This window comes from Rutidosis leptorrhynchoides, chromosome 2 (genome assembly GCF_046630445.1).
Source record: "Rutidosis leptorrhynchoides isolate AG116_Rl617_1_P2 chromosome 2, CSIRO_AGI_Rlap_v1, whole genome shotgun sequence".
Classification (NCBI taxonomy): Eukaryota; Viridiplantae; Streptophyta; class Magnoliopsida; order Asterales; family Asteraceae; genus Rutidosis; species Rutidosis leptorrhynchoides.
In genome coordinates this window covers 535082848-535106836 of record NC_092334.1, presented here as the reverse complement: position 1 = coordinate 535106836, position 23989 = coordinate 535082848, and the positions used below count along the sequence as shown (strand labels likewise).

The window sequence follows — 23989 nt, the reverse complement described above, 5'->3', positions numbered from 1 at the left end:
TACGGAACAGTAGAATTAATAAATTCAAATGGGATTGAATTTAAAGTTAATGGTCACAGAGTTAAACACTACATAGATAGTCCAATGGAAGTTGACAACGAAGTTAATCACAATTTCGATACCACAGCTAACTAAGTGTGGGGAGAATCAAGTCTTTAAAGGATAATATGTATTTCTGTTAGAGTTAAATTGTCTGTTTTCGTGTAGTTCTAGAAAATGGAACCCGAATGGTCTTTCCCTAGCAGACCCTAAAGAACTAGTCTTCTCCCCCCATTCTGAATTTTTATTTTTTTAGGTTTTTACGAAACGAAGACTGCCTGTGAACTAAACCATGGTCTAATGCTACACGCTTTGATCACTAAACGTAATAATGACACACTTCCGAGTGAAATAGTATCAGTAATCAGAGAAAGATTGGACGGAGTAAGAAAAGAATCCAGATGCGAAGATAATAAGTTACAATTTGGTAAAGGAAAATCAAAATCCGCAGCGAAAAGAAGAGCACGACACCTTGAAAGATGTCACAAATGCGGAAAATGGTCACATGGAGGTAAATGTTCAAATAATCAAACCTATTCAAATACCGAATTTGTTACTTTATGCAGAGACGGACCGTTCATATGTTTAGAAGAAAAAACACTGAATGCTCGAGGTTACGCCTATGTAGCTATGGAAAACCAATTAAACCGACTATCTTATGAATGGGATAGATCATATAACTAAGAATACTATCTCACAGGTAAGTCTGTACAGTTTTTATTTTTTTTTATTTTTAACCTTTTGATAATAAACGCTAATTTGTTCGCTATAAAGTATTAAATTGGTATTGAATAAAATTAGGTTTGGCGACCGAAATTGTTGATATCATTCAAAAATTTATTACATCACTGCAAAATTTAACGTTTATTCTTAAGGTATAAATATCTTTAATCAATCAACCTAAAATATTTCAAAAATTCGTCATGAGTTAAATTAGGTTATGGAACCGAAATTACTTTACCGAAAAGAGGGACGCATATTTTTGATAATATTTGATTGATTAAAGTGGGATAAAAGCCAAAAAGATTTTTAATTTTCTTTTTACCATGTTTTTAAAATTAATATATAAATCTTAAATTAATATTGTGAACTTTGTAAGATCAATATATTTAAGTTTGTCAATATTTGAAAAATTTTAATATTTTTAATATAAGTTTGTATGTATAACAACAAAATTAAATATAAGTTTGGTGTGAATTTATAATATGAATTTTAATTAAGTTTGGTGTGAATTTTTAATTTTATGCATTTTAAATTTAAGTTTGGTGTGAATTTAAAAACAAAAATTTACTTTATTTCGTTAAGTTAAAAATATGATTTTTAAAATTCGTCGTAAGTTGAAGACTAGGTCTTTGAACCGAAATTGCTTTACCCGAGGGAGGGACGAGAACTTTTATTATCATTATTTTTAATCTTATTAAACTAAAGTATGCCAAAAACATTAAAAAAAAAAAAACTCAAAAATCTTTACTTTTAAAACCGCGCTTTGAAAAGACAAATTTTAAAATTTTGTCGAAGGACGGACTAGGACATCGATCCGAAACGTCCTAAATAACAAGGGAAACAAAATTTTAAAATTAATTACTTAATTGTTTTAATTAGTATAAGATGTTTAAAAAAAAAAATACAAACTCCGCGACTCGCGGAGTTTGAAGGGTCAAACACCGCGACTCGCGGAGAATGTACAATACAGAAAAAAAAAAATATAAACAGCCGAACAGATCAGTTTGTGCACAACCAACACCAAAATACTGCGAAAATACACACAAAACCACTCCCAAATTTGCAATTTTTGACCGTTTTTCATCAAATCTTTTACTAAAATCATGTTAAGAAGGATGCTATCAAGGAATTACTCAAGAAAAACGGTAAATTTCTACACCTAAACACTATTTAATCCGAAAATTAGTGTTCTTGAGCAATTTTTTTTTCCCAATTCGATTTTGATGCTTTTTAGTGTAATTATTCTTAAATTGTTTATGTATTATGCTTGTATAACCTAGATTGATGCTATTTAACATGATTAGAAGCCTTAAACTTCAAATTTTGAGTAATCTAGGGTTTGTGTTCTTGAGCAATTTGGGGCTTTTTGATATAAACAGGTTATGGCCGATTTTTGTCATGAATTGTTGCTAAATTAAGTAGTGTAACATGTTTAGGTAGTTAAATGATCCAAACTTTGAGCCTAAACATGATTTTGAGAATTAAAGTGGAATTTTTCAAGTCTAAAATTCATGAACTTGATTTTTGAGAGATAATGCCATTTGAAACTTGTTTAATTGCTAGTGATGATTATTTTGACATGTTATTTGAGTTGAATGCTTATGAACTTGGCGAACATTTTCATATATGCTTATTTGAAAAAGTGTAGATTTGATGAAAATATGAAAATGAGTTTAAGTTTGATATAAATTAAACATGTCATTGTAATTATTTTGATTGATGATTTTGCTGACACTAATGCATATTTGGATGCACAAAAATTGTGTTTGATGTGTTTTGCAGACTGAAAGGGGTGAATCTTCATCCCAAGCTCGCAATGCTCCTGCTGAGAATGCGGAACAACAGGAGGTGGATAACTACTACAAACAAGATATACCTCATCCAATCATGACATTTTCTGATATGCACTTGGAAAATTTGCACCCGAACCTGAGATTTAACAGACTTTGGATAGATTATCCAAAATACCAAAGGGGCTTGCATACTCTTCATTCTAAAGCTGTTGAAGTACCTAGGGTCATAGAATGGGGACCATTAGAAGCTGTAGAATTGGCCGGGCCAATTAGGAAATTACTTGCACAGAGGTATGGTAATTCTACTTTTAACGATTGGGTACGGTTATTCAACATGCGTAGACCTGTATATAAAGTATGGTGTGAATAATTGTTGTGTAGTATAGAATTAAATGATCGGGTAGCTAGTTTAACCGATCGATCTTTTATTAGATTTTTGTTAGGAGGTTCGATGCGCCACATGTCTTTACTAGACATGGCTCAGGCTTTACGTATATATACGCCTGAGGAGTTAGGCCGATTGTAGAGGGTTGATATTGAACGGTAGGAAGATAGATGAGAATTTTGATACACATGGTGTATGGAGTCAAATGACTAGCCATCACCGATTCAAAGGGGGAAATTACTCTTATTTGGATATAGATAGAGCAGAGTTAAGAGTAATTCATAGATTTTTAGCTAATTCGATTACACAAAGAGGTAAGAATAAGGAAAAGGTAAATGAACAGGATTTGTTTTACCACATGTGTATTCGAGACCCAAAAAGCGCTGTAAGTATACCATATTGTGTGGGTTATTATTTATCAGCTATGGTTAGGGGGATGAGACTGCATAGCATAATAGGAGGTGGTATATTTATTACTTTGATTGCTGAATATCTCGGTGTGGATATAAGTCGGGGGGATTACTAATCGAAGAACCAGAACCCCGCGATACAATAGGTTTAAATGTATACCATGGTGCGAAGGTTTTGAAGAGGCAAAATAATGCCGCAGTACGATATAATGGTAGACATCCACAGGTTGAGAGAAACCAACAGCCAGGTAATGTGGGAGGGGGAAATGAAATGACAGAAATGCAAAGGTTTATAGCTTCACAAGAGTACGAAAATGCTAGACATCGAGCATTTGAAGATTGGCAAGTTCATCAAAACCAAATCATAGCTTATTGCCAACAAATAGGTAGAAACTATATTCCTACTCCTTCGCCCGTATTTCCTCCCTGGTCTATAGAGATCCAACCACCGTATCCTACGTATAACCCAGCCGAAGCATTTTATAACACCTATGGTTATGCATGGAACTCCTACTGGTATCAGTATCATCCCTAGTCTACTTAGTTTTATTTATTTTATAATTTGTAATGTTGATACATTTAATACTTATGTTAATATTGTAATAGTTTTTATAATTTTCTAACTTTTATTATTAGATTTTAATAATTTTTGAATGTGGGGTAATATACCAAACTTCAAAAATATGTATATATGTTTGCAGTTTATCTTATGTAACAACAGGGTAAAACAACGCATTTTCAAAGACTGGCATTAAGTTCAGCAAAAGCAACTAATTTTGACGACAAGATGCAAAATAAATGTGATATAACAACAAGACGGAATGAACAAATGATGTGCACCATTTATCATTCAACACAAACACAAATAGGTTTGAAAAACTTTGGTAAAATTTAATCATTTCTACGCTAATCACCGTCACTAATTTACATTGTTACTGATTTCTTGCAAATGAGGGCATTGCAAGATCTTAAGTGTGGGAAGGGGTTAAATTCTTTCTGATTTTAAAATTTTTACTTTATACACTTGGTTACCATTAGAAATACTAGTAAAGTAGTAGTTGTATTAGAATCTAGTGCTCTCTGATAATAAAGAACAGCCCTAGTCTTATATACTGACTACCCAATTCTAGTAAAAATTTTCAAAATTTTCAATTAAATGAACTCAAAATCATGTTTATACATATTTATGAACGATAAAACTAGGTTTTAACACCGAAATTATTGTTACCTCGGAAAGGACATAAATTGAGAAACAAACCAAAATGTTAAAATTCATTTAAAATGGAATAGAGGACAATAAAAAGGAAAATAAAAGCCAAGTGTGGGAAAATTTACAAAGATATTTTAAACATATGTCACATATTTCTGTAACAAATAATTGAAAATACTTTTGTTTTGAACAATAATTAACTGTTTTACCCGATTTACTGTAAGAAAGATGGATCTACACGATGAATCAATTCCATCATTAAAAGGAAGTAAAGTCTTCCGAAAAAGAAACGCGCTTCTTGATTTAGGTCAGGAAGTTGTCGTCCAGACCAGCTGTAGGTTGACGAAAAATCTAGAAAAGTCATCACTAAAATCAGCAGGAAATCCACGGACCTCGGCATCAAACAGGGTCGCCATGTGGTCAGACTTATCCTAACCATGAGAGGATCTGTCTCGTAAAATGGGGAGGGCGCCGTGCAAATTAGCTGGATAAGACTAATGAATCAGATCCCCAGAAAGGATAATCTCCTTAAAAGATCAAAAATCAGCTTTTAAGCCTGATATTACTAAATCCTTGAGATTGACCTTAAAGATTGAGAATTACAAACTCATGGAATTCAATGATATCTAAACTCGAGCCTGAACGAGAAAATATTTTGATCAAAATTACAAACCGATTTGTTTTCTAAAAACCCATTTTCAATGCGTTCATTACCATTGAACGTAAAATCCTAGGAATTCACCTGGAATTCATTAGGTCACCTGAACCAAATCGGGTGTCAACCGTAAGAACGGTGGTTGCATAGCATGGTCAAAGACAGTACCTTGTGCCAGACCGGAAAATTATAAGGGTGAGCTTTACTATTTCTCCTACAAAGGATAGTAATTGCGTCCGACACGTTATAGACCAAAATTAAAAGCATGTCAGGGGACATTGCCTTAACAGTTGCTTGTTCAACGCTTTCCTTTACAACCGGACGGTAGTTTACCGAAAGGTAATATACGGGACAAGTAAACTGGACGTGTTGCTTTCCAAATACAAGGTTAGTAAGTGGGTGACACAAAACCATAAGTTTTGAGCTAAAATTTTCAAATCTGAAACCCACCAAACCCACAAAAATATTTTGCAAACACCGGTGAAGGGTTATTCCGGAAAACTTATCTAGGGTAAAAGCTAGATTTAATTTTCAAAAGATCAAATGTTTTCATAAAGATCCAATTTCCTTAATGGATCTAAATTTTATAGTCATGTGGGACTGTAAACCATATCGTTACTACCATTGTTTATACCGCCGTATAGAAATCACTGATGTACAAAGTGTAACAGACTCGTCCCACATCGGTGGGAGAGGAAAACAAAGCACTCCTTATAAGGGTGTGGATACCTCTTCTGGAATGACGCGTTTTGAGGGTGTTTACCCGAGAAGCAAATCCGTGAGGTAGAAGTGCGATCCGGGGTTGTACTCGTGCACGGGTAGCCCGTCGGTGATCGGCTTGTGTCCAAAGTGGACAATATCATACTACGGGCTGATGGTGATGTTATAAATGGTATCAGAGCCACTCATGTGCCGTTGGGGGTGGTGGGGCAAACCTCATCGAGGACAATGAGTCCCTAAGGGGAGGTGAATGTAACACCCTAGGCAAATCCCACATCGCCCACGAACATGAGTGATCATGGGATTATAAGGTAATACTCACTCTTAAATGACACAACGCGTTTTGGGATCACAGGCTGAGTAGAAGTGCGAGTACATTGTGGTTAAGCGTGCTCGGGCGGGAGCACTACCAAGATGGGTGACCTCCTGGAAAAGTGCTTCTCGTGTGTGGTCGCCAAGAAAAAGCCGTGCGCCTGCGGGCAAAGCGGACAATATTGTGGTCATGTTAAGTTGGGGTGTTACACAAAGTGTGAAGAATAAAGAAGTGATTCTAGTATTTCAAGACTATATTGCTTGAGGACAAGCAACGCTCAAGTGTGGGAATATTTGATAATGCTAAAAACGAACATATATTTCATAGCATTATTCCCCAAGAAAGACAAGCTTTTAGTTGCAATTGTTCTATTTACAAGTGATATTCGTTTAAATATTAAAAGGTGAAGACAAAAGACAGATTCGACGAATTGAAGACGCAAACGACCAAAAAGCTCAAAAGTACAAAATACAATCAAAGAGGTTCCAATTATTGATAAGAAACGTCTCGAAATTACAAGAGTACAAGATTCAAAACGCAAAGAACAAGATATTAAATTGTACGCAAGGACGTTCGAAAATCCGGAACCGGGACCAGAGTCAACTCTCAACGCTCAACGCAACGGACTAAAAATTACAAGTCAACTATGCACATGAATATAATATAATATATAAATAATTCTTAAAAATTATATATATATTATATTAATATTTAAAATCGTCGGCAAGAAAGAAGCCAAAGCTGGTGAGCTGGAATTTCAAACTCCGCGACTCGCGGAGTTTGAAGGCAGAAAAGGCCGCGAGTCGCGGAGACCCCCTGAACTCAATTCCCTATAAAAGAAAACGAATTCTGATCAAAAAAATATCCATAATCTATCTCTCTCTCAATATATACGTAAATATATATATATATAATTTATATTTTAATTTTAATTTTAATTTTAATTTTAAATCCTAATAATAAGGGTATGTTAGCGAATGTTGTAAGGGTGTAAGTCGAAATTCTGTCCGTGTAACGCTACGCTATTTTTTAATCATTGTAAGTTATGTTCAACCTTTTTAATTTAATGTCTCGTAGCTAAGTTATTATTATGCTTATTTAAAATGAAGTAATCATGATGTTGGGCTAATTACTAAAATTGGGTAATTGGGCTTTGTACCATAATTGAGGTTTGGACAAAAGAACGACACTTGTGGAAATTAGACTATGGGCTATTAATGGGCTTTATATTTGTTTAACTAAATGATAGTTTGTTAATTTTAATATAAAGATTTACAATTGGGCGTCCCTATAAATTACCATATACACTCGATCGGACACGATGGGCGGGGTATTTATATGTACGAATAATCGTTCATTTAACCGGACACGGGAATGGATTAATAGTCACTAGAATTATTAAAACAGTGGTGAAATTATGTACAAGGACACTTGGCATAATTGATAACAAAGTATTAAAACCTTGGGTTACACTCAGTCGACATCCTGGTGTAATTATTAAACAAAGTATTAAAATCTTGTTACAGTTTAAGTCCCCAATTAGTTGGAATATTTGACTTCGGGTATAAGAATAATTTGACAAGGATACTCGCACTTTATATTTATGACTGATGGACTGTTATGGACAAAAACCAGACGGACATATTAAATAATCCAGGACAAAGGACAATTAACCAATGGGCATAAAACTAAAATCAACACGTCAAACATCATGATTACGGAAGTTTAAATAAGCATAATTCTTTTATTTCATATTTAATTTCCTTTATTTTATATTTAATTGCACTTCGAATTATCGCATTTTTATTGTTATTGTATTTAATTGCACTTTTAATTATCGTACTTTTTAATTATCGCAAGTTTATTTTATCACACTTTTATTATTCGCAATTTCATTATCGTTATTTACTTTATGCTTTAAATTAAGTCTTTTATTTATTTAATATTTTACATTTTGTTTTAACTGCGACTAAAGTTTTAAAATCGACAAACCGGTCATTAAACGGTAAAAACCCCCCTTTATAATAATAATATTACTTATATATATATTTGTATTTTTATAAAATTAAACTAATATAGCGTTAAGCTTTGATTAAAAGATTTTCCCTGTGGAACGAACCGGACTTACTAAAAACTACACTACTGTACGCTTAGGTACACTGCCTATAAGTGTTGTAGCAAGGTTTAAGTATATCCATTCTCTAAATAAATTAAAACTTGTGTAAAATTGTATCGTATTTAATAGTATTTCCTTGTAAAATTTAATAGCTATTTTATATACACTTCGCACCACATCAACTGTGTGAATGGCACCAGTCGGGCTTAGGGAGACTGGGGACTCGAGACCGTGCCTAGGAGAGGTTAGAGTCCGTATGAGGTCAACCGTGCCTAGGGGAGGTTGGGTCCATAGGCTACTGATTGTGGAGTATAGTGTGAATGATGCATCCCCTGCATCTGGATAACTATACTGTGAATTGAGTAGCAGGGACTATCGGTAGACTCAAGTCCGATCAGCTAGGAGTCGTGTGCTCGTACAAGCCGCCGATCCTCGTATTGTCTTATTGTATGCTAGTTGGTAGTAGCATGTGTTGTTGTTAGTATATAGCTTATGTGTGACTTAAGCTATATCTGTTAGATAGATTCCATTCACTTAGCGGTGCGCTAATCCCCCACATATTCTTCCCTTGCAGGTTTAGGTACTGCTAGTCGGGATGGGTGCTGTTGCAGAAGACATGTTTGACAACCCAACTCTGATGTAGACTTTTGTATAAATCATGTTTTGTAATAACGTAACACCGTTGTGTAAACTTAAACTTAATTACTCAGATTAAGGTAATGACGCGACTTATAGGGTGTTTGCTAATAAAGTCTTCCGCTGTGTTTTAAAAAAAAAAATGGCCGGTGTTACACATACGATATGCCGTTTTGAAGGTAATGAAACATACATTACAACTAAACACTTACTAACAACATTTCATAGCATTCAATGCGTCAAAAGTTCGTTTTAAAGTTCATCAAACCCTAACCAAAATCATGAATTCAACCATTTTGCAAATGAAACTTTTCTAAATCAACCAACACATCAAATTGAAGCTAATTATGCTAGTAACACATTTAATACATAAACTTTAACATTTAAACAACATTTAATCACTCAAAACTCAAGATTAAACAAACCCATTTCAAGTTCATGCTAGTTTATGCAAAACAACAAGATCGAGCAAATAAATCATATATTCATGCTAGACACGAGCCATAGACACTAATTAACATCATTTCAAGTCAAAAACATCAAGAACAAGAAATCTAGTGATTTTAGAAAGTTACCCAAAATGGATGAAATTGGTATCAACTTGTAGAGGATGAAGAGAGGATTCCAAATATGTAGTCGGATTTGTTGTGAGCTTCCTAGATGTGAAATGGATGATGAATTCTTGTTTGAGTGTTTGAAAGAAAAAGAGGAAGTAAGAAAGAAAGAAAGAAAGAGATGAATGAATGAGTGGAGGTGGTGAGGTGGTTGACTAGTCAACTACTAGCCACCTCTTTGGTCAAGTGGCAAAACTAGTCCCTCGATTTCGGATGCGGGTGCGTGAATTAACCAAACGAATATTTTAAATCGATAGAGTAACCGAGAGATGTTATAATCAAATAATGGAAATATTAAGAACGTTAGTTAACGAAAGACACGAATTTAGATAACAAAATATATTATTTAAAAAAAGACGGTGTTAAAAATAAATTTAACGGAAAAATGCGGGATGTTACATCCTCCATTCTCCACAACCAAGCTATTGAAACCCTTATTCATTCTCACACCTGCTCTTTGAAATATTTCAAGTTGTCTTCGCACACGGGAATTTATGACTCTATTACATCGATAAAATCGTCCTTTGCTCGGACTAAATGAGTGATTATGTTTTAGTTGTACTTTCAAAATGTACCACTTATTATCAGCACCAAGTTTTGCATTAACTCTAGCACCACAATTTGTTTTCGTAATAGGGCGTGGATTCAAAGTATTTTGCGTTTTCGGTTGTGACTTTCCAACACGATGACACGAAACGATAGCATATCTTGTCTCCTCGTTTGTAAGAGACTTTTGGGTAGACCGTGTACACACTCCAAATCTCATTTTTTTCCCATAGTTTGCATAAAAAGTAAGGAGTTCTTCAACCGTTTCAAATACCATGCCAATTGTTGGTTCTTGAATATTATCATCAGAATGTATACTTTTGGAACCTTTATCTTGAACATGTATATTATCGTGACTTACAACTTCACTACTTTCATCATGATAAACACTATTGCCATGGTTTTGTGGAGTATGCATATCTTGTTTACATTTATCTTCATTTATGTTGTTATTGCAATTAATTTCTTCATTCTGAGATTCTTGTGTACCTGATGATAAGTCGTCGTTGTCTACCGGAGAAGAGGTATAAGATGATTCATGTGACCTGCTTAATGAAGAAGACGATGATGAGGATCGACCCATACTGGTATTGAATAGAAACTAGCTCCGATCTGTTTACGATATTGACGAAGATAAAATCTTACGTGATATTGAATAAATGATATGATGGTTATTCATGGGATAAGAATAATTGACTAATTAAGAATATTTTACGGAGTATTTAATTTAAGTTTAGTTGGGTTGGTTAGGTTACTGAGTTGGGTTATGTTAGTGAGATGAGGTGTGATGTCAAGTCAACTTGACATGACATGTAAAATTGTTTTTATGTATAATTTATGTGATTGTAGATTTTCTCAAAAAATAATAAAGATACTAATTTTATTCGTGTAATTTCATGGTGCGTAAACAGCCTGCCAAATGAAAAACTTAACCATAATGAGCCTGTCTAGTTGCACCCTTCACCACAATACCAACATATCCGACGATTATATTGTTTCCTAACCAAACCAACATATCCGACGATTATATTGTTTCCTAACTGATTCATACGAAGTTTATTACTTGGTCCCACTTTTGACTTTGTTTAGAAAAGTCAATGAATACATCATAAGCCCCACGTAGCTTTTACTTTGTACACAAATATTATTATTATTTTATATTATTTTTTTTATCTATAATGTATTCATAATTCAAAATAATAATAAGTCAGCGCCGGCACCTGTTTTCTCCGTCTGAACTGTCGTCAGCCCTTCACCGGCGGTATATATATAAAGTCAAAAGTATCAATCAAAAGTCAAATCTATTATTTGTTATTTTCTACATTCTACATTTATTATTTAGATGGATGATGAATGGGATTTGCATGCGGTGGTTAAGAGTTGTGTTACTGCCAGCTCTAGTAATCTCGACACTTCGATAGAGACGGATCGAAATGAGAATAAGTTGGAGACGAATCGAAACAAAAGCGATGATCAGTTGGTTTCGAGCTCTAAATTTGGTGAAACAAATATTGATCAGTGGCCAGCTGCTGCTACTGGACTTGCAACTCCGAGCTGTACTATACCTAGTGGTACGTCTATTTCGTTTGGTGGAGGGACACTAGACGATGAAGAACGAGAGACGGTTTTATTTTCGTTTGGTCCTGATGATTCTACTCTGCCTGTTCAAGACTCAAAAAGGTAAATTTTAATATATTAGGTGACCTTAAAGTTAATTTGTTTAAACATTACTTGATCATATATAATAACAATGGATTTAGCCATTTACACCTTTTGTTTACATGGTTTTTTCTTGGTATATATATTATTTGATTATTTTGGATGAGAATTTTATTTTAAACCAGGTATATCGTTTTTTTCCTACGCTCATAATGGACTAGCTTTGATAAGATAAAAGTCACAATTTTTTTATTAGGGTTAAGGCTACTCAAGGGTCATATACTTTTATTTTTGTCCCGATTTAGGTCATATACCCAAAAAAATACTATTAAAGGCCATAAACTTTAAAAAAAATGTGTTAATGTAAACCAACTTAACTTGTTGACCTGATAAATAAGGTTGTTCGTTTGACTTTTTTTCTAGAAACTTTGACTTCGAAATTCGGATTCATTTCTTCGATTTAAGAGCTGTAAATTTACAAATAGTTTCACGAAGAGATTTCGATCACATCTGTATTTTTACATTTCGCTATAACCTCTCAGATTGATCTGGTGCTCAAATCGGGCATGGTTTTCGGTGAAGGATGAACTCGAGATGAAACTCTATGAATTTGTTGTTGATTATCAGTTCTGATGTTGTGCGAAACTTCGTTTGATGTTATGATTCACTAATCTGAAGTCAATTTGTTAAGAGAACCATCCATGATCGATTTTGTAGGTTAATCATAAAAAAAAAAGTATATTTTTTTTGTGTTTCAATGTAAGCTATATACTCAAAAAAGTACTAATGTAGGTCACATACTTTAAAAAAGAAACAGGTCACCTTTTGTTTACATCGATAAACTTTTTGAAAGTATGTGACCTACATTAATATTTTTTAGGTATATGACGTACATCGGAACACAAAAAAAATATATGACCCTTGAGTAGCCTTAACCCTTTTTATTATGGGCCAATTTACCAATAAAGAACTTTAATTTGATAAGATAAATTTCTTTATGGTAAAGAAAATGATACTAATATTTACTTTATTGAGAAATCGTGATTTTTATTTAAGTTTTTTCATCAATCTACCCTTTAAACAATCCTAATTATAATTATTTACATGTAAACATGTAAAAAATATAAACTATTTATACGATTGATAAATACTTCACTCATAGTTGATGGATTTGTATGCATGTTTTGTTAAGGAAAAAGAAGAAGAAGAGGAGGGTGGTTGAGTTGAGAGAAGACGAATTGAGCAATGATGGATGGGCATGGAGAAAATATGGTCAAAAACCCATCAAAGGCTCGTCTCATCCAAGGTATTCTAAAATATTACATGCCAAAATATTATTAATTCACACAATTTTGCTAAACATATTGATTCGTACATCGCCAAATATTTTTCATACGCCGCCGATTTTAATTTATAGTACTGTAATATACAAACAACACAATAAGTCTATAAACACAATTTCTCCATACCCAATATTTTATAGTACTGTAATGTACAACACTGTAATGTATAAACACATTTAGTGGTGCACGAAGAATAATTAATGGATACGAATTACTCTCCGGGCACATGAACAACGGTCAAGCAGTATATGAAACCGTGGTTAAACAAAGATAATTAAGTTTAATAGGTTGCAAATTAACAATGAGTGCCAAATAACACTAAATATGTGTTCTTGTTTTGGGTGTGCAGAAATTATTATAGATGTAGTACAACAAAGGACTGTTCTGCAAAGAAACAAGTGGAGAGAAGCCCAACAGACACAAACAAGTACATTGTTTCATACACCGGTAACCATTTGCACCCACGACCCACTCATTTTAGCTCTCTCGCAGGGACCACCAGAATTGCGACTAAATCCGCTACACCGTCGTTAACTGATCAACAACTACCTCCATTATTGTCTTCTTCTCCACGCTCTACGTCTAGCTTTTCTCCTACAGATGACTCGTTTAAAGATGATGACGTCGAGATGACCGATGCTGATCTTGATGAACTAATTAAGAATTATTAATGAAGATTTAAGAATTGTGACAGAGTTTAGCCGATGAATGAGGTTGAGCGTTGGACGAATTGAAGGAATTTGATACTTACTATAACAACATTTAGTGGCTATTAGATCAAAATAAACATCATATATATGCCTGCTATTGTTTTTATACCTAGCTAGCTAGTGAAACAAATTTTTTCGTTGTGACAACTACTAGTCAATTTACAAATGGTTTTACTAGAATTGTATGCAATGATTTCAAAACAAAGATACAAAAGATGAATGAAAACATCATCTATCATCTTAAAGTGTTATTCTTTCTATTTGATGGTTTAACAAACAAATCATGAAAATGTATAATAAAAAGACAATAATACTATGGACTATTTGTTAAATTATATATATGTAAAATGTAAATATTTCGGTCCGGTCCATTTCCCATTTTTTTGGGGTCCGGTCTGTCCCGTACCAAGGACCGAAAAATATGAAATTTAAGGACCATGGACCGTACCGAAACTCCTAGGTCCGGTTCAGTTCCGGTTCGGTCCGGTCCTCGATTTTTTCGGTTTTTTCCCGTACCATGCACACCCCTAAGTACTGCAGGTGCACAGTCGATCCACGGTCGACCTTGAGGTGAGTCGCGGAGGTTCTATCAGCTTTTTGGTTTCCTACAAATACTAAGCTTTGGAGTCATTGAAGACTACCTCTTGCAAACACACTTCCAAATATTCATTAAGTGATCTCCAAAGTTTCATCTACGTATACTTAGAGATCACGAGCAAGAGAGATTCTACTTAATTAATAGAATCATAATGTAAACTTTATACTTATCATTTGTATTCTTTAAGTTTACTTAGTGAGTTCCTTAGGGGGTCAAGAAAGTTAAATAGTTCTTGTAATAGGAAACACCATCTTACTTAGTGATTCAACTTCCTTAAAGGAATTTAAAAGTTGATTAATTCCATTAGAAATTAATACTTGTCCAGGGTAAAGACAAGTTTGAATTAACTAAGGTTGGTGTGACATATTGAAGAACTATGAGAGTTTGAGTTAGTAGAATCATTATGTAAACTTAATTGTAAGTTTACTTGCGTTCTATCTTCTTTAAGGGATATAGAAGGTAGTTATTGTTCTTGTGGTAAGAACATTTGGTAATTGTGAATTCTTCAAAGGGATGTAAGAATTCACAAGTAGCGGCTTAGCAAAGATCAATTGGAGTAAACGGATCTCCACCGGGTTTGGAGAAACTTAGTGAAGAAAACTCTCGATAAGTTGCATCGAGGAATGAATTAAAGTGAATTAGTTAACATTCACCCCAACCACTATAAATCTTTGTGCTTGTGCATTTTACTTTATTTATTTTAACAAACACAAACATATTATTTGTTAAAAACTCATACTTTAGTTTTAAGAGAAGAAAATAAATCAAATAAGTTTTAACAAATCATTAAGGTATTATTCACCCCTCCCTCTAGTTCCTTACAGATGGATATGAATGGTAGGTAAAAAGACGAATTTACCCTAATAACATGCAATGCACATGTTAAGAACTAACAGACTCATTTAACGAAAGTTAGCCAGTGGGACCACCCACACAATATTTGTAAAAATTGTCAAAACCCGACCTTAACCATAAGGACGAATACAATAGCATATGATTTCATCGCGAGGTATTGACCTCTATATGCGACATTTTTCAAAAACTGCATTCGTTTTTACAATACAAACCATAGCTTTTATTACAAATACAAGGTTTAAACAACTTAATAATGATTATCGTTTAGCGATAATCTTAGACTTACAAACTTTACATGTGATAACAACAATACGACCTCCAACATATTTTACATTACAAATCCTCCGATATGCAGTTTTATTTTTGACACAAATATGCATACTCAAGATCTTGCTTAAATTCAACATATTGCAGCGGAAGCTTTTAGTTATCACCTGAGAATAAACATGCTTAAAACGTCAACATAAAGTTGGTGAGATATAGGTTTAATGCCGGCAGCGTTATGAATATAGATCACAAGATTTCATATATAAACGTTTTAATAAAAATATTCTAAGTTGTTGAGCACTTGATAACCATACTTAACATTTAATCAACATCGCATATTCCCTTCATTATGAAATCTTACTACACCGTACCAAGTGTAGTCACCGAAACGAAGTACTGTGCAACCGTTGAATACTGGTCGTCCAGTCCAGTTGGGGTTGTCAGGCCCGATAGATCTATCAACAGGATTCGCGTTTACAATACCTCATGTAAATAGTAGTTACCAAGTTACAGGGAATTATGCCAGTGGTACAACTCAACGTAGAATATATATTTTTAATCACTTGTGTCCATAACGTAAATCATAAAATGCATGTATTCTCATCCCGAAATATTTAGAGTTTAAAAGTGGGACTATATACTCACTTTTGTCTTGAAGGTATTTAACTCGACTTGGTCTCCGATAGATATCATGAACCTAACCATATATATAATATATCAACATATTTTCTTTTTAAGTAATCGTTACATATATATATATATATATATATATATATATATATATATATATATATATATATATATATATATATATATATATATATATATATATATATATATATATATATATATATATATATATATATACTTTTAATACTTTTAATATTTTCTTAGTCCGTAGTTAGCAGTCCAATGTTAGTGGTCCACAATTAGTTGCTTAAATAAAATAAATAAAGACCCCATCGTATTCGTATTGATCAGAATTAATCTCGACCCATGGTACCATGTTGTCAAGTGACGTGTTGCGTACATAAAGTACCGTGTTGTCAAATGACGTGTTGCGTACAATCATGAGGTCTTATGATTAATCTTCTCGTGTTGTTTACGGGTGGTCCTGAAATATATAAAATCAAATCATAAGTAAATATATATTAAATATTATGTTAATTAGCCAAGATATGATTAATCCGATTTTGTCATAATATGATATATTACAGGTCTTGAAGTGTTTTTAAAAATCAAATTAGAAGGATCTATTTAGTTTGCGAACAAGTTTGAAATCACTCAAACTATGTTCTTGTTGTTAAAATTTTATAACACAAAATAAGATAGCTATATAAATACGAATCGAATAAGGTTATGAATAAGGTTACTACCTCAAGTTACTTGAACAAAGCTACTGGAAAAGGTAAGAAAAATCTTGGAATCAAAAGAGTGGTGGAGTGAGATTGAAAGATTGGAAGTAATCTCCTTGAAATCGGATGACTATATTGATACGTTCTTGAGTAGGTAAATGAAGAGAGATTAGGGAGTGAATTAACTTGAAAGAAAATTGGAAATGAAATTTGTATGTGTGTGTGTGTGCAAAATAGCATGATTATGGGATGGATATATAGGAGATTTAGTTTGTTTTCTTACACAAAAGTCACACATGAGGTTAAATGGCTGGTTCCCACATGTAACATCATGTCTAGTGGCTGATCATTGAAGTTTATTGTTGGTATATACCAATAGTAAATACATATAGAAGCTGGGTATGATACGGTTACATATACCCTAGATATACTTGTAGAAATTTTGAGGAATCGGAACGAGAATTCAAATATGGACGGGTTTATAACTGTAAAAGAGGCTCAAAACTGGGCTTTTATTTTTGGGTCAAACCGGGCCAAAATAAAATTTTAAGACATTTTTAATAAAGCAATGTTAGCCCAAAAAAAAATTCCCAAGCTGACCTGGCAGCTCGACCCCAGCCAGGGGCTCTGCCCCTTGGACTCCGCCAGGGGTTGCCACCCCTTGGACCCCGCTTATCGGGGGCGCAGCCCCCGAACCCCCGTCATAATCAAGATAAGTTCAAACAAGTGTGCACTCCACACTTCCCCAAACTTGTTCGATATTTATCAAGATTATTTTGGTTACAAATTAATCCCATTACACTTAAATCATATTGGTGACATAGATCACCAACACATTATATATTGTAAGTATATATTTCAAAGAATGTTACATATAGTTATCGTTTTGAAAACTTAAGTTAGTGGTCTCAAAGTATACTTATAACTCATTGTTGTTAGTTCACAATGAAATGTTAAACCATCCTTAAATCATGTTAAATATGTATAGATATGTACATATACATAATCGTATAATTATCGTGTGTTATATAGTTCGTGATATCATCGGTCAAATTGGACGGTCAAACGTTGTGTGAAACTCTTTTCAAAAACATAAGTCTCAACAGTTTGGATTGCTTATCATGTTGGTAAGGTTTATTTTATGTAAATATTAATCTCATAAGTATAAAACGATCGGAAAAATCCGGGTCGTTACAGTACCTACCCGTTAAATAAATTTCGTCCCGAAATTTTAAAGTTGTACCTATTTTGCATTGTCCGAAAACAAATGTGGATACTTTTGTTTCATCTGATCCTCTCGTTCCCAAGTAAACTCGGGACCCCTTCGAGCATTCCAACGAACCTTAACGATTGGTATGTTGCTCTGCTTGAGCCGTTTAACTTCACGGTCCATGATTTCGACTGGTTCTTCTATGAATTGTAGTTTCTCATCGACTTGGATTTCTTCAAGAGGAATGGTGAGATCTTCCTTTGCAAGACATTTCTTGAGGTTTGAGACGTGAAATGAATTATGTACCCCGGTGAGTTGTTGCGGTAACTCGAGTCGATAAGCTACCGGTCCGATGAGTTCGATGATCTTGAACGGGCCTACATACCTTGGATTCAGTTTACCCCTTTTTCCAAAACGTATTACACCTTTCCAAGGTGACACCTTTAGCATAACCATGTCACCGATCTGAAACTTTAATGGTTTCCTTCGGACATCGGCGTAGCTCTTTTGGCGACTACGGGCTGTTTTCAATCTCTCCTTGATTTGCACTATCTTCTCAGTAGTTTCATGGATGATCTCGGGACCAGTTAATTGTCGATCTCCTACTTCATTCCAACAGATAGGGGATCTACACTTCCTTCCATACAGTGCTTCGAATGGTGCAGCTTTAATGCTCGCATGATAACTATTATTATACGAGAATTCTGCTAATGGTAGATATTTATCCCATCCATTTCCAAAATCGATCACACATGCCCTGAGCATATCTTCAAGAGTCTGAATTGTTCTTTCACTCTGCCCGTCAGTTTGTGGATGGTATGCGGTGCTCATATCCAAACGGGTTCCCAGGGCCTCCTGTAGTGATTGCCAAAACTTTGATGTAAATCTACTATCACGATCGGATATAATGGAAATAGGTATTCCATGCATTGAAACAATTTCCTTTATGTATAATCGTAATAGTTTCTCCATTCTATCCGTTTCCTTTATAGGCAAGAAATGTGCAGATTTGGTGAGACGATCAACTATTACCCAAATGGTGTCATAACCCCAGGCAGTCTTAGGTAACTTTGTGATGAAATCCATGGTAATACCATCCCATTTCCATTCTGGGACTTCTGGTTGTTGAAGTAACCCTGACGGCTTCTGATGTTCTGCTTTGACTTTGGAACAAGTTAAACATTCCCCAACATATGTTGCAACATCTATCTTTAAATTAGGCCACCAATAATGCGTCTTAAGATCTTGATACATCTTTCCAACTCCAGGATGTATCGAGTATCTTGTCTTATGTGCCTCATTCAATATCAACTTCCTTAATCCTCCCAACTTTGGTACCCAAATACGGTTTGCAAAATATCGAATTCCGTCTTCCCGCATAACGAGTTGCTTCTCATACTTCTTCATTATTTCATTTCCTATGTTTTCTTTAGTAAGAGCTTCTCGTTGAGCCTCTTTGATTTGTGAGTTGAGATTCATGCGAATTTTTATGTTCATTGCTCGTACTCGAATTGGTTCCCGTTCCTTTCTGCTTAGAGCGTCGGCTACTACATTCGCTTTCCCGGGATGATAGCGAATCTCACAATCATAGTCGTTTATCAGCTCGACCCACCTACGTTGCCTCATGTTCAGCTGTTTCTGATCGAAAATATGTTGAAGGCTTTTATGATCAGTATACACAGTGCATTTAACTCCATATAAATAGTGTCTCCATATCTTCAATGCAAACACTACTGCCCCCAATTCTAGATCATGCGTCGTATAATTCCGCTCGTGAATCTTCAATTGTCGAGATGCGTATGCAATAACTTTCTTTCGTTGCATAAGGACGCAACCAAAACCTTGTCGCGAAGCGTCACAATATATCTCAAAATCATCGTTCCCTTCAGGTAACGATAAAATAGGTGCCGTGGTCAACTTCTTCTTAAGTAATTGAAATGCACTCTCCTGCTCAACGGTCCATTCGTACTTCTTCCCTTTTTGTGTTAACGCTGTCAATGGTTTAGCTATTCGGGAAAAATCTTGAATAAACCTTCTATAATAACCGGCTAAACCCAAAAATTGGCGTATCTGCATTGGTGTCTTAGGAGTCTCCCATTTTTCAATGGCATCAATTTTAGCTGGATCAACCTGAATTCCTTTGCTACTAACAACGTGGCCAAGAAATTGCACTTCTTTCAACCAAAATGCACACTTAGAAAATTTGGCGTATAACTGTTCTTTTCTTAACAATTCTAATACCAACCTTAAATGCTGCTCATGCTCTTGCTCACTCTTGGAATAGATAAGAATATCGTCAATGAAAACGATAACAAACTTATCTAAATACGGACTACAAACTCGATTCATGAGGTCCATGAATACAGCTGGCGCATTAGTCAACCCAAACGGCATGACCAAAAATTCATAATGACCGTAGCGTGTCCGAAAAGCAGTTTTCGGAATATCTTCTTCTTTGACACGTAATTGATGATAGCCCGATCTTAAGTCGATTTTCGAGTACACACATGATCCTTGCAATTGATCAAATAAGTCATCAATTCTCGGTAGTGGATACCGATTCTTGATAGTTAACTTATTTAATTCACGATAATCTATACACATTCGGAAAGATCCATCTTTCTTCTTGACGAATAAAATCGGAGCTCTCCACGGTAAAGTGCTTGGTCGAATGAAACCACGGTCCAGTAATTCTTGTAACCGACTTTATAACTCTTTCATCTCAGATGGTGCAAGTCTATATGGAGCACGAGCCACTGGTGCAGCTCCTGGTACTAGATCTATTTGAAATTCTACAGATCTAAATGGAGGTAATCTCGGCAACTCTTCCGGAAATACTTCAGGAAAATCTCTTGCCACAGGCACGTCGTTGATGCTCTTCACTTTTTCCTTCGTTTTGACTTTATTAATATGTGCTAGGATAGCATAGCACCCTTTCTTCAAGCACTTTTGAGCTTTCAAACAACTAATGAGTTTTAGCTTTGAGTTACCCTTCTCTCCATAAATCATTAATGGCGTTCTATCCTTACGAGGAATGCGAATTGCCTTCTTGGCGCACACAACTTCAGCTCCTATTTTAGACATCCAGTCCATGCCGACTATTACATCAAAACTTCCTAATTCTACGGGTATCAAATCAATCTTAAATGTTTCTCCGGCTAAATTTATTTTACAATCACGGCAAATTTTATCGGCTTTAATTAGTTTACCATTAGCTAACTCAATCATGTACTTAGCATCTAGAGGTAATGATGAACAATTCAATTTAGCATGAAAGTCTCTACACACGTAACTTCTATCGGCACCAGTATCAAATATAATAGATGCGGATAAGTTATCAATGGTAAATGTACCCGTAACAAGCTCCGGGTCTTCATACGCCTCTCTAGCATTAATAACAAATGCTCTTCCACGTGCAGATCCGTTATTCTTCTCTGGATTCGGGCACTGACTCTTATAATGACCCTGTTTCCCACACCCATAACAAGTAACAGTGGCCAAGGCAGTTCTATTTTCATTGGTGGCAGGAGTCTTGGTACCGTTTGTATTTGTAGCGGGAACCCTACAATCTTCAGCAAGATGACCTTTTTGATTACAATTGTTGCACACCACATTATAATAACCAGAGTGATGTTTGTGGCATCTGTTACATAAAGGATTTCGTCCCTTGTAACCTGAGTTCGAACCGCTACCCGCACCTTGCGTGGTTTCTTGTTTCTTGTTGGATTGTTGATGATTACCTTCCCACTTTCTTTTGTTTCCCGATGTCTTGACATCGGTGTTCTTATCCAGAATAATCTGGTCCATCAACTCGTTTGCCATGGTGATAGCTTCATGAATAGTCTTGGGTTTGGATGCTGTAACATTTGCCTTGACCTTTTTAGGCAAACCGTCTTTGTACAGTTCAATCTTCCGTTCTTCGGTTGGTACCAATTCGGGACATAGCAAAGCTAATTCCATGAATCACTGATTGTAGGTGGTGAGTTCAGTACCAACAGCTTTCAGGCTTCGTAATTCAGCTTCCAACTTCCTAACCTCGTTCCTTGGACAATATTCGTTGATTAGCATTGTTTTGAATTCTTCTCAAGGAGTATCATAAGCTACATCTCCTCCTACGGCCTTCACATAGTTTTTCCACCACGTGAGTGCACTATCCTGTAGGGTGCACGATGCATACTTGGTCATGTCCTTCTCAATACAACCACTGATTTTAAACACAGACTCAATCTTTTCGATCCACCGGGTTAAACCAACCAGTCCTTCTGTTCCACTGAATGATGAGGGCTTGCAACCTTGAAAAGTTTTGTAAGTGCACCCCACACGAGGATTTAGATTAACTGCAGCACCTCTTGCAGCCTCGACCCATAACATTCTGTCGTTCACTCGCTGATTGATGAGTTCCTGGATTTCTTGTTCCGTCATTCGGTTCAATCGCGCCATAATCTTCAACAAGAATGAAAAAAAATAATTATTCACATGGAATATTATAGATGTAGTATGTATTTACAGTACATCGTAGCTTATTAATAATATGAACCAGTTATTATTATAAAAGCCTTTTCTTCTTATTAGCGTTTTATAATTATATCTAGAGTAGTACCTACCCGTTAAAGTTCATACTTAATAGCTTAGTACGAAAATCAATTACTACCACCCAAATAATACTTAACCATGGAAAATTATTGCATTTCACACTTCACTATTTTACATATGCTTATCTTACATCAAACATTAAGCAAACCACACTAGTAATATTATACAAAACATTATATGATCCCATGGTTTAAAACAACAGCGCATCATTTAACCCAAAGCGTTTGTGTTCAAAGAAATCGCTTAAAGGTTATCCTGGTTGTCTCCCTGCGTTTTGGCTGAGGAACCGAAGAACTGGATGTCGGGATAGAACTAATAGGAATAGCGGGAATAGGTGTGGAAGTATCTGGTGGAGTTGGTGCCACAACATCCTCTCTAGACTCGGGATTTAGATTTTCCATTTCAGTAGCCTTTCGTTTCTTTCCTCGTTCGAACTTGTCTTTCGTAATTTCCTGTATTTCTTCCTCCTCAGGATCACTTTCCGGTTCCTCTTCAATTGATTCATCCGGAACTTGTGAGTCTTCCCCAAAGGTATCGTTTTCATCATCAGATAGATAAATGACTGGAACACCATCTGAAGAGTCTGGTTCGGAGTCGCTGAATGTGATAATAAGTTCTAAGCCAGACATCTATCACATAACAACTAGCACGTTAATACTACATAATATTTACATATTAATTTTTAACCAACAAGGATAAGTAATAGTTTTCAAAATCAAACACGGTCAAAGTCCAGACTCACTAATGCATCCTAACAAACTCGATAAGACACACTAATGCAAATTCTCTGGTTCTCTAAGACCAAGGCTCTGATACCACATGTCAAAACCCGACCTTAACCATAAGGACGAATACAATAGCATATGATTTCATCGCGAGGTATTGACCTCTATATGCGACATTTTTCAAAAACTGCATTCGTTTTTACAATACAAACCATAGCTTTTATTACAAATACAAGGTTTAAACAACTTAATAATGATTATCGTTTAGCGATAATCTTAGACTTACAAACTTTACATGTGATAACAACAATACGACCTCCAACATATTTTACATTACAAATCCTCCGATATGCAGTTTTATTTTTGACACAAATATGCATACTCAAGATCTTGCTTAAATTCAACATATTGCAGCGGAAGCTTTTAGTTATCACCTGAGAATAAACATGCTTAAAACGTCAACATAAAGTTGGTGAGATATAGGTTTAATGCCGGCAGCGTTATGAATATAGAC

The 23989-nt window shown here is 34.9% G+C and overlaps 1 pseudogene; it reads right to left on the bottom strand.

The window, feature by feature from the left end:
• LOC139889621 (protein FAR-RED IMPAIRED RESPONSE 1-like) overlaps positions 1–10836 on the bottom strand; it is a 42655-nt pseudogene extending 31819 nt beyond the window's left edge.
• Positions 10837–23989: the final 13153 nt, after the last annotated feature.